Source organism: Rhinolophus hipposideros (genome assembly GCF_964194185.1).
Source record: "Rhinolophus hipposideros genome assembly, chromosome: X".
In the NCBI taxonomy this organism is placed as follows: domain Eukaryota; kingdom Metazoa; phylum Chordata; class Mammalia; order Chiroptera; family Rhinolophidae; genus Rhinolophus; species Rhinolophus hipposideros.
Genome location: NC_138046.1, coordinates 43,133,535 through 43,143,534, shown reverse-complemented (window position 1 = coordinate 43,143,534; position 10,000 = coordinate 43,133,535).

Genomic DNA, 10,000 nt, shown 5'->3' with positions numbered 1-10,000 from the left:
TAGGGTTAGTGGTAGGTTAGGGTTAGGGTTAGGGTTAGGGTTAGGGGTAGGGTTAGGGTTAGGGTTAGGGTTAGGGTTAGGTTTAGGGTTAGGGTTAGGGTTAGGGTTAGGGTTAGGGTTTAGGGTTAGGTTTAGGGTTAGGGTTAGGGTTGGTGTTAGGGTTAGGGTTATGGTTAGGGTTAGGGTTGGTGTTAGGGTTAGGGTTAGGGTTAGTGTTAGGGGTTAGGGTTAGTGTTAGGGTAAGGGTTAGCGTTAGGTTTAGGGTTAGGGTTAGGGTTAGGGTTAGGGTTAGGGTTAGGGTTGGTGTTAGGGTTAGGGTTAGGGTTAGGGTTAGGGTTGGTGTTAGGGTTAGGGTTAGGGTTAGGGTTAGGGTTAGGGTTGGTGTTAGGGTTAGGGTTAGGGTTCGGGTTGGGGTTGGTGTTAGGATTAGGGTTAGGGTTAGGGTTAGGGGTTAGGGTTAGGGTTAGGGTTAGGGTTAGGGATAGGTTACCCCTAGCACTACCCCTCGCCCTAGGCCTACGCCTAGCACTACCTCTGGTCCTAACCCTACCCCTGGCCCTACAGCTTTCCCTACCCATAGGCCCACCTCCATTTCTACCCCTAGCCACAGCTCTAAATCCTGGCCCTAGGCCTACTCCAATGTTTACACCGACACCCACCCCTTGCCCTATGCCTACCCCAGCGCTACGCCTACCGCTCCCACTAGCCCTAGCTCGGGCCCTAGACCAACGCCCAGTGCTCCCTCTAGTCCGAGGCCTAGCACTTGCCCGTCGCCGACCAGTACACCTTCGCTACCGGTAGCCAGACACTAACCCGTGTCCTACGAAATCACCCTGGACCCACCCTTAGCCACACCCTAATCTAGCCCTACATCCGTTCTGAGTCCTAGGACTACCCGGAGCCCTCCTGTGACACCTACCCCTAGCCCTCGGCCAACCCCTACCACTACCACTAGTCCTAGGCCTAACATGAGCCCTAAGCCTAACACTGCCCGTGGGCCTGTGCCAAACAGTAGCCGTTCACCTAACCCTATCCCGAGCACTATTCCTCGCCCTAGGCCTACGCCTACCACTACCTCTGGTCCTACCCCTACCCCTGGCCCTACAGCTCCCCCTACCCATAGGCCCACCCCCATCGCTACCCCTAGCCACAGCTCCATCTCCTGGCCCTAGGCCTACTCTGAGGTTTACTCCGACACCCACCCCTTGCCCTATGCCTACCCCAGCGCTACGCCTACCGCTCCCACTAGCCCTAGCTCAATCCCTAGACCAACGCCCAGTGCTCCCTCTAGTCCGAGGCCTTCCACTTGCCCTTCACCGACCAGTACACCTTGACCTACCGTTAGCCAGAGCACTAACCTGTGTTCTACGAAATCACCCTGGACCCACCCTTACAACACCCTAATCCAGCCCTACACCTGTTCCGAGTCCTAGGACTACCCGGAGCCCTCCTGTGACACCTAACCCTAGCCCTCGGCCAACCCCTACCACTACCACTCGTCCTAGGGCTAACATGAGCCCTAACCCTAACACTGCTCGTTGGCCTCTGCCAACCACTAGCCCTTCACCTAACACTACCCCGAGCACGACCCCTCGCCCTAGGCCTACGCCTAGCACTACCTCTGGTCCTACCACTACCCCTGGCCCTACAGCTCCCCCTACCCATAGGCCCACCCCCATCCCTACCCCTAGCCACAGCTCCCACTCCTGGCCCTAGGCCTACTCCGAGGTTTACCTCGACACCCACCCCTTGCCCTATGACTACCCCAGCGCTACTCCTACCGCTCCCACTAGCCCTAGCTCGGGCCCTAGACCAACGCCCATGGCTCTCTCTAGTCCGAGGCCTAGAACTTGCCCGTCGCTGACCAGTACACCTTGCCCTTGTTAGGGTTAGAGTTAGGGTTAGAGTTAGGGTTAGGGTTAGAGTTAGGGTTATGGTTTAGGGTTAGGGTTAGGGTTAGGGTTGGTGTTAGGGTTAGGGTTAAGTTTAGGGTTAGGGTTGGTGTTAGGGTTAGTGGTAGGGTTAGGGTTAGGGTTAGGGTTAGGTTACCCCGAGCATTACCCCTCGCCCTAGGCCTAGGCCTAGCACTACCTGTGGTCCTACAGCTACCCCTGACCCTACAGCTCCCCCTACACATAGGCCCATCCCCATCCCTACCCCTAGCAACAACTCCCACTCCTGGTCCTATGCCTACTCCGAAGTTTACCCCGACACCGACCCATTGCCTTTTGATACCCCAGCGCTACGCCTATTGCTCCCACTAGCCCTAGCTCGGGCCCTAGACCAACGCACAGTGCTCACTCTAGTCCGAGTCCTAGCACTTGCCTGTCGCCGACCAGTACAGCTTGCCCTACCGTTAGCCAGAGCACTAACCCGTGTCCTACGAAATCACCCTGGACCCACCCTTAGCCACACCCTAATCAAGCCCTACATCCGTTCTGTGTCCTAGGACTACCCGGAGCCCTCCTGTGACACCTACTTCTAGCCCTCGGCCAACCCCTACCACTACCACTAGTCCGAGGCCTAAAATGAGCCCTGAGCCTAACACTGCCCGTGGGCCTATGACATACAGTAGCTGTTCACCTAACCCATCCCGAGCACTATTCCTCGCCCTAGGCCTACGCCTACCACTACCACTGGTCCTACCCCTAACCCTGGCCCTACAGCTCCCCCTACCCATAGGTTCACCCCCATTCCTACCCCTAGCCACAGCTCCCACTCCTGGCCCTAGGCCTACTCCGAGGTTTACCTCGACACCCACCCCTTGCTCTATGCCTACCCCAGCGCTACGCCTACCGCTCCCACTAGCCCTAGCTCGGGCCCTAGACCAACGCCCAAGGCTCTCTCTAGTCCGAGGCCTAAAACTTGTCCTTCGCTGACCAGTACACCTTGCCCTTGTTAGGGTTATGGTTAGTGTTAGGGTTAGGGTTGGGTTTAGGGTTAGTGTTAGGATTAGTGTTGGTGTTAGGGTTAGGGTTAGGGTTAGGGTTAGGTTTAGGGGTTAGGGTTAGGGTTAGGGTTAGGGTTAATGTTAGGGTTAGGGTTTAGGGATAGGGTTAGAGTTAGGGTTGGTGTTAGGGTTAGGATTAGGGTTAGGGTTAGGGTTGGTGTTAGGGTTAGGGTTAGGGTTAGGGTTAGGTTTAGGGGTTAGGGTTAGGGTTAGGGTTAGGGTTAGGTTACCTCGAGCACTACCTCTCGCCCTAGGCCTTCTCCTATCACTACCTCTAATCCTACCCCTACCCCTGGCCATACAGCTCTCCCTAGTCATAGGCCCACCTCCATCCCTACCCCTAGCCACAGCTCCCACTCCTTGTCCTAGGCCTTCTCCGAGGTTTGCCCCGACACCCACACCTTGCCCTTTGCCTACCCCAGCGCTACGCCTAACTCTCCCACTAGCCCTACCTCGGGCCCTAGACCAACGCCCAGTGCTCACTCTATCCGAGGCCTAGCACTTGTCCGTCGCCACCAGTACTCCTTGCTCTACCGTTAGCCAGAGCACTAACCCGTGTCCTACGAAATCACCCTGGCCCCACCCTTAGCCACACCCTAATCCAGCCCTACATCCTTTCTGAGTCCTAGGACTATCCGGAGCCCTCCTGTGACACCTACCAGTAGTCCTCGGCTAACCCCTACCAGTACCACTACTCCTAGTCCTAACATGAGCCCTAAGCCTAACACTGCCCATGGGCCTATGCCAAACAGTAGCCGTTCACCTAACCCTATCCCGAGCACTACCTCGCCCTAGGCCTACACCTACCACTACCTCTGGTCCTACCCCTACTTCTGGCCCTACAGCTCCCCCTACAATTAGGCCCACCCCGATCGCTACCCCTAGCCACAGATCCAAATCCTGTTTTTAGGCCTACTACGAGGTTTACCCCGACACCCACCCCTTGCCCTATGCCTACCCCAGCGCTACGCCTACCTCTCCCACTAGCCCTAGCACAAGCCCTAGACCAACGCCCAGTGCTCCCTCTAGTCCGAGGCCTACCACTTGCCCGTCGCCGACCAGTACACCTTGCCCTACCGTTAGCCAGAGTACTAACCCGTGTCCTACGAAATCACCCTTGACCGACCCTTAGCACACCCTAATCCAGCCCTACACCAGTTCCGAGTCCTAGGACTACCCGGATCCCTCCCGTGACACCTACCCCTAGCACTCGGCTAACCCCTACCACTACTACTCATCCTAAGCCTAACATGAGACCTAAACCTAACACTGCTTGTTGGCCTCTGCCAACCACTAGCCCTTCACCTAACCCTACCCCGAGCACGACTCCTTGCCCTAGTCCTACGCCTAGCACTACCTCTGGTCCTACCACTACCCCTGGCCCTACAGCTCCCCCTACCCATAGGCCCATGCCGATCTCTACCCCTATCCACCGCTCCCACTCCTGGCCCTAGGCCTACTCCGATGTTTACCTCGACACCCACCCCTTGCCCTATGCCTACCCCAGCGCTACGCGTACCGCTCCCACTAGCCCTAGCTTGGTCCGTAGACCAACGCCCATGGCTCCCTCTAGTCCGAGGCCTAGAACTTGACCGTCGCTGACCAGTGCACCTTGCCCTTGTTAGGGTTAGGGTTAGGGTTAGGGTTAGGGTTAGGTTTTAGGGTTAGGGTTAGGGTTAGGGTTAGGGTTGGTGTTATGGTTAGGGTTAGGGTTAGGTGGGGTGTTAGGGTTAGGGTTAGGTTTACTGTAAGGGTTAGGGTTAGAGGTTAGGGTTAGGGTTAGGGTTACGGTTAGGGTTAGGTTACCCCGAGCACTACCCCTCGCCCTAGTCCTACGCCTAGCACTACCTGTGGTCCTACACCTACCCCTGGCCCTACTGCTCCCCCTACCCATAGGCACAGCCCCATCCCTACCCCTAGCCACAGCTCCCACTCCTTGTTCTACGCCTACTGCGAGGTTTACCCCGACACCCACCCCTTGCTCTATGCCCACCCCAGCGCTACGCCTACTTCTCCCATTAGCCCTAGCTCGTGACCTAGACCAATGCACATGGCTACCTGTAGTCCGAGGCCTAGAACTTGCCCGTCGCTGACCAGTACACCTTACCCATGTTAGGGTTAGGGTTGGGGTTAGGGTTAGGGTTAGGGTTTAGGGTTAGGGTTAGGGTTAGTGTTGGTGTTAGGGTTAGGGTTAGGGTTAGGGTTAGGGTTAGTGGTAGGTTAGGGTTAGGGTTAGGGTTAGGGTTAGGGTTAGGGTTGGTGTTACGGTTAGTGTTATGGTTAAGGTTAGGGTTGGTGTTAGGGTTAGGGTTATGGTTAGGGTTAGGGTTGGTGTTAGGGTTAGGGTTAGGGTTAGGGTTAGGGGTTAGGGTTAGAGTTAGGGTTAGGGTTAGCGTTAGGGTTAGGTTTAGTGTTAGGGTTAGGGTTAGGGTTAGGTTTAGGGTTGGTGTTAGGGTTAGTGTTAGGGTTAGGGTTAGGGATAGGTTACCCCTAGCACTACCCCTCGCCCTAGGCCTACGCCTAGCACTATCTCTGGTCCTACCCCTACCCCTGGACCTACAGCATTCCCTACCCATAGGCCCACCTCCATCCCTACTCCTAGCCACAGCTCCCACTCCTTGTCCTAGGCCTACTCCGAGGTTTACCCCGACACCCACCCCTTGCCCTTTGCCTACCCCAGCGCTACACCTACCTCTCCCACTAGCCCTACCTCGGGCCCTAGACCAACGCCCAGTGCTCACTCTAGTCCGTGGCCTAGCACTTGCCCGTCGCCGACCAGTACACCTTGCCCTACCGTTAGCCAGAGCACTAACCCGTGTCCTACGAAATCACCCTGGACCCACCCTTAGACACACCCTAATCCAGCCCTACATCCGTTCTGAGTCCTAGGACTACTCGGATCCCTCCTGTGACACCTACCCCTAGCCCTCGGCCAACCCATACCACTACCACTAGTCCTAGGCCTAACATGAGCCCTAAGCCTAACACTGCCCGTGGGCCTATGCCAATCAGTAGTTGTTCACCTAACCCTATCCCGAGCACTATTCCTCGCCCTAGGCCTACGCCTACCACTACCACTGGTCCTACCCCTACCCCTGGCCCGACAGCTCCCCCTACCCATAGGCCCACCCCCATCGCTACCCCTAGCCAAAGCTCCAACTCCTGGCCCAAGGCATACTCCGAGGTTTACTCCGACAATCACCCCTTGCCCTATGCCTACCCCAGCGCTACGCCTACCGCTCCCACTAGCCCTAGCTCGGGCCCTAGACCATCGCCCAGTGCTCCCTCTAGTCCAAGGCCTACCACTTGCCCGACGCCGACCAGTACACCTTGCCCTACCGTTAGCCAGAGCACTAACCCGTGTCCTACGAAACCACCCTGGACCCACCCTTACCACACCCTAATCCAGCCCTACACAAGTTGTGAGTCCTAGGAATACCCGGTGCCCTCCCGTGACACCAACCCCTAGCCCTCGGCTTACCCCTACCACTAACACTCGTCCTAGGCTTAACATGAGCCCTAAACCTAACACTGCTCGTTGACCTCTGCCAACCACTAGCCCTTCACCTAACCCTACCCCGAGCACAACCCCTCTCCCTAGGCCTATGCCTAGCACTACCTCTGGTCCTACAACTACCCCTGGCACTACAGCTCCCCCTACCCATAGGCCCACCCCCATCGCTACCCCTAGCCACAGCTCCCACTCCTGGCCCTAGGCCTACTCCGAGGATTACCTCGACACCCACCCCTTGCCCTATGGCTACCCCAGCGCTACGCCTACCGCTCCCACTAGCCCTAGCTAGGGCTCTAGACCAACGCCCATGGCTCTCTCTAGTCCGAGGCCTAGAACTTGCCCGTCGCTGACCATTACACCTTGCCGTTGTTAGGGTTAGAGTTTGGGTTAGAGTTAGGGTTAGGGTTAGGGTTAGGGTTAGGGTTTAGGGTTAGAGTTAGGGTTAGGGTTGGTGTTAGGGTTAGTGGTAGGGTTAGGGTTAGGGTTAGGGTTAGGTTACCTCGAGCACTACCCCTTCCCTAGGCCTATGCCTAGCACTACCTCTGGTCCTACAACTACCCCTGGCACTACAGCTTCCCCTACACATAGGCCCACCCCCATCGCTACCCCTAGCCACAGCTCCAACTCCTGGACCTAGGCCTAGTCCGAGGTTTACCCCGACACCCACCCCTTGCCCTATGCCTACCCCAGCGCTACGCATACCGCTCCCACTACCCCTAGCTCGGGCCCTAGAGCAAACCCCCTTGGCTCCCTCTAGTCCGAGGCCTAGAACTTGCCCGTCGCTGACCAGTACATCTTGCCGTTGTTAGGGTTAGGGTTAGGGTTAGGGTTAGGGTTAGGGTTTAGGGTTAGGTTTAGGGTTAGGGTTGGTGTTAGGGTTAGGGTTAGGGTTAGGTTTAGGGTTGGTGTTAGGGTTAGTGTTAGGGTTAGGGTTAGGGTTAGGGTTTAAGGTTAGTGTTACGGTTAGGGTTGGTGTTAGGGTTAGGGTTAGGCTTAGCGTTAGGGTTGTTGTTAGGGTTAGGGTTAGGGTTAGGGTTAGGGGTTAGTGTTAAGGTTAGGGTAAAGGTTAGGTTACCCCGAGCACTACCCCTCGCCCTAGGCCTACGCCTAGCACTACCTCTGGTCCTACCACTACACCTGGCCCTACAGCTCCCCATACCCATAGGCCAACCCCCATCCCTACCCCTAGCCACAGCTCCCAATCCTGGCCCTAGGCCTACTCCGAGGATTACCTCGACACCCACCCCTTGCCCTATGCCTACCCCAGCGCTACGCCTACCGCTCCAACTAGCCCTAGCTCGGGCCCTAGACCAACGCCCATGGCTCCCTCTAGTCCGAGGCCTAGAACTTGCCCGTCGCTGACCAGTACACCTTGCCCTTTATAGGGTTAGGGTTAGGGGTAGGGTTATAGTTAGGGTTTAGGGTTAGAATTAGGGTTAGGGTTGGTGTTAGGGTTAGAGTTAGGTTTAGGTTTATGGTTGGTGTTAGGGTTAGGGTTAGGGTTAGGTGTCAGGGTTAGGGTTAGGGTTAGGGTTAGGTTTAGGGTTAGGGTTAGGGTTAGAGTTAGGGTTAGGGTTTAGGGTTAGGGTTAGGGTTAGGGTTGGTGTTAGGGTTAGGGTTAGGGTTAGGGTTAGGGTTAGGGTTAGGGGTTAGGGTTAGGGTTAGTGTTAGGGTTAGGGTTAGCGTTAGGGTTAGGTTTATGGTTAGGGTTAGGGTTAGGGTCAGGGTTAGGGTTAGATTTAGGGTTAGGGTTGGTGTTAGGGTTAGGGTTAGGGTTCGGGTTGGGGTTGGTGTTAGGGTTAGGGTTAGGGTTAGGGTTAGGGTTGGTGTTAGGGTTAGGGTTAGGGTTAGGGTTCGGGTTGGGGTTGGTATTAGGGTTAAGGTTAGGGTTAGGGTTAGGGTTTAGGGTTAGGGTTAGGGTTAGGGTTGGTGTTAGGGTTAGGGTTATGGTTAGGGTTAGGGTTGGTGTTAGGGTTAGGGTTAGGTTTAGGGTTAGGGGTGAGGGTTAGGATTAGAGTTAGGGTTAGCGTTAGGGTTAGGTTTAGGGTTAGGGTTAGGGTTAGGGTTGGTGTTAGGTTTAGGGTTAGGGTTAGGGTTCGGGTTGGGGTTGGTGTTAGGGTTAGGGTTAGGGTTAGGGTTAGGGTTGGTGTTAGGGTTAGGGTTAGGGTTAGGGTTCGTGTTGGGGTTGGTGTTAGGGTTAGGGTTAGGGTTAGGGTTAGGTTACCCCGAGCACTACCAATCGCCCTAGGCCTACGCCTAGCACTACCTGTGGTCCTACCCCTACCCCTGGCCCTACAGATCCCCCTACCCATAGGCCCACCTCCATCCCTACCCCTAGCCACATCTCCCACTCCTTGTTTTAGGCCTACTCCGAGGTTTACCCCGACACCCACCCCTTGCCATTTGCGTATTCCAGCGCTACGCCTAACTCTCCCACTAGCCCTACCTCGGGCCCTAGACCAACGCCCAGTGCTCACTCTAGTCCGAGGGCTAGCACTTGCCCGTCTCCGACCAGTACACCTTGCCCTACAGTTAGCCAGAGCACTAACCCGTGTCCTACGAAATCACCCTGGACTTACCCTTACCGAACCCTAATCCAGGCCTACACCTTTTCCGAGTCTTGGACAACCCAGAGCCCTCTCTTAACACCTAACCCTAACCCTCTGCTAACCCCTACCACTACCACTCGTCCTAGGCCTAACATGAGCCCTAACCCTAACACTGCTCGTTGGCCTCTGCCAACCACTAGCCCTTCACCTAACCCTACCCCGAGCACCACCCCTCGCCCTAGGCCTACGCCTAGCACTATCTCTGGGACTACCACAACCCCTGGCCCTACAGCTCCCCTTACCCATAGGCCCACCCCCATCCCTACCCCTAGCCACAGCTCCCACTCCTGGCCCTAGGCCTACTCCGAGGATTACCTCGACACCCACCCCTTGCCCTATGGCTACCCCAGCGCTACGCCTACCGCTTCCACTAGCCCTAGCTAGGGCCCTAGACCAACGCCCATGGCTCTCTCTAGTCCGAGGCCTAGAACTTGCCCGTCGCTGACCATTACACCTTGCCCTTGTTAGGGTTAGAGTTTGGGTTAGAGTTAGGGTTAGGGTTAGGGTTAGGGTTAGGGTTTAGTGTTAGGGTTAGGGTTAGGGTTGGTGTTAGGGTTAGTGGTAGGGTTAGGGTTAGGGTTAGGGTTAGGGTTAGGTTACGTCGAGCACTACCCCTTCCCTAGGCCTATGCCTAGAACTACCTCTGGTCCTACAACTACCCCTGGCACTACAGCTTCCCCTACCCATAGGCCCACCCCCATCGCTACCCCTAGCCACAGCTCCAACTCCTGGACCTAGGCCTAGTCCGAGGTTTACCCCGACACCCACCCCTTGCCCTATGCCTACCCCAGCGCTACGTATACCGCTCCCACTACCCCTAGCTTGGGCCCTAGAGCAAACCCCCTTGGCTCCCTCTAGTCCGAAGCCTAGAACTTGCCCGTCGCTGACCAGTACACCTTCCCCTTGTTAAGGTTAGCGTTGGGGTTA